The sequence below is a fragment of the Dendroctonus ponderosae genome, unplaced genomic scaffold, assembly GCF_020466585.1.
Source record: "Dendroctonus ponderosae isolate FM_Combo_2020 unplaced genomic scaffold, Dpon_F_20191213v2 Dpon_F_20191213_7, whole genome shotgun sequence".
Taxonomy (NCBI): domain Eukaryota; kingdom Metazoa; phylum Arthropoda; class Insecta; order Coleoptera; family Curculionidae; genus Dendroctonus; species Dendroctonus ponderosae.
The window spans coordinates 3,436,047-3,438,507 of record NW_026018916.1 but is presented as its reverse complement, the minus strand read 5'-3'; the positions used below and the strand labels follow the sequence as shown (position 1 = coordinate 3,438,507).

General features: G+C 36.2%; 1 protein-coding gene across 10 annotated transcripts in view; it reads right to left on the bottom strand.

Moving 5' to 3' along the window:
• Window positions 1-2,461, bottom strand: part of LOC109546218 (fat-like cadherin-related tumor suppressor homolog) — a 174,985-nt gene that overhangs the window by 73,653 nt on the left and 98,871 nt on the right. The window lies entirely within an intron of this gene.

Genomic DNA, 2,461 nt, shown 5'->3' with positions numbered 1-2,461 from the left:
AATAATGGTGTTAATGCTTAGTTGTGTGCGTTCTTTAAGATTGGTGTCATTTTGTAATTTTTGTTTGATGATATTTAAAGTTTTATCAACAGGAACGCTAGTGAATAGACTAACAACATCAAAACTAGAATATGGTTTGGATTTATGTCTGATAATTTTTGTAAAAAATGTTCAGAATTTTTAATATAGGAAGTTGTGTTATTTATTAGGGGATTTAAAATGTTTAAAAGATTTTTGGCTCAGGGATGTGTAGGTGAAGTTATACTACTAACTATTGGTCGTAAAGTGATATTGACTTTATGAATTTTTGGAACTCCGTAAAAATGTGGTGTTTTACTATTGTGTGGTGTTAATTTTGATCTAACGTAATCTGTGAATTCATGTTTAAATTTTTTTAAAGTGTTATAAATTTGTCTTTCAAAACGGTCTGTTGGATTTTTGTTTAATTTTGAATAACTTTTGTCATTTAAAAGTTCATTAATTTTTTGATCATAGATATTATAATCCATAATGACCATAATGAATGTAAAAAATACATAAAACAAAAATTTTTGAGGCGAAATACCCAAAAAGAAGTTTGTAAAAAATCCATAAGGGTTGTCTGCACCACACCACATGAAAGAATGAAAGATTCCGAATCGGCTGAGCTTATTTTATCCCGGAACTTTTACTGCTGCAACCCCAGCATTATTATGTAACGTTATGATTTATCGTTGTCGATAAACTATCGCATCTAGCAATTTGTCATTCAAACCATCGCTTGTATGGTCATTTAACCGGTACCGGGAGAATTATGCCGACCCAGCAAAAGGATCAAACTTCCTGACATGTTTGCCATTTTATAAATAATAAAGGGGGCGATTCACTCCTTATCCATCAATATGATTGGTGTGACACAAGCCGGAAACTTGGAAAGATTTTTTCTATATGGGCGGGTTTTTTTTCTATTAGCCCAAACATTCCTCAACGTTAATAACACATATATGAAGCGAAAGGCCCGTCTATTTCAATCTTGATTCGACATTTACGAGATTATATTGTTGGGTAGCTTGGTTTGAGGAAAATTGATCATGCAAGCACCGGTGAAATGTGAAAAAACCTTTGGCTTTTGTTTGCATTTTCAATAGCGCAATTATTTAGCGATGAAATGAATTTTTCAACCGAATAAAAGTCCAATTTGTATACGAAATTATCAATTGCTGTCCAGCAGTGATTTTCGCATTTTTGTTCCAATAACGCCAATAAATGAAACCGGTGTTTATTTAACTCATCAAATCTTACACATTTAAAAGGAAATTGGCAAAGTGGGAAACGCGTTTAGGTAAAACATGGATGTTAATCTGAAAGAGCTACTGCATGCCCTAACGCCTCTCTATTCCAAGTAATAACCGTCTGCCTATTGTTCTACGAGGAAAATTACCGACTTCCACGTTTCATGCCGCAAGCAATAATTTGCAAAAATCCATTGTAAGCATTCATTCACGCCTATTCAACTTTAACGACATGTGTCTTTGTGTCACGTACATTACAAAGAAACTGGAAATCTCCCTGCATCTGAATTTTCGCTCCCTGTTCGAAATAGTACGGCTTTCATCTTTCAGAAAGCCCAGGATTCCTTTCATGTGGCCATTCAAAAGGGTCTAATAAACATCCTTGGATTACTTTTTCTACTTTTGAATTACGCAGCTTTGGTTTGCCTGGAGAACTTGTAAAATATTTACATGTCAATTATCCATCCATACACTCACACACACACACATAGAGAGAACGCTTTATTGACTATTGAGTGTTGACTTTATTAAGCTGCTGATTGGGCTCGGATGCGTCTTCCAGAGAGCGAAGTGAAAAAACGCCCAAGCAAATCTGAAAGCAGCTTTTAGAACCACATGCTAAATTCTCTAAATATGTTACAGCTCTCCGGGGAGCCTTTTAAACTACGGTTTTCAACCAAACGGGACATTAATTATTTACATCCCCGTTTCGCTAATGACCGGCTAATCCCAGGGGAAAGGCTGCAGCGGCGCTGCCACTGGAGAAAGCTGGAAAAGGACAATACTAATCTGGAAGCAATGCTGTTATTTCGGTTCAACCATCATATGCGGATCCAAATATGATTAACTTGGCCAAACTGGCAGCACCAAAGCTGCTTTCCTGAATAATATTCCGGATTCAACATCTTGTTAGGAACATTTATTAGTTTTCAAAAGAGCTGACGGGAATACCGGTTGGGGGGACTTAACTTCACGAAGGGGTCTTACTTTCCAGGGATTTAGTTTCGAGAAATTGTCCCATTTGACACGGTTTTTTTGGCAAATAATTGTGCAGTGATAATAAAGTCCAAACCCAAGAATAGATGGAATTTTGCCGCGGCTCAGGCTCGTTATCCGGTTCCTGAAATGGGCTGAATTTTTCTTATTTTTGCCAATATTAAACACTGGTAACAACTGCATCACAAATAATA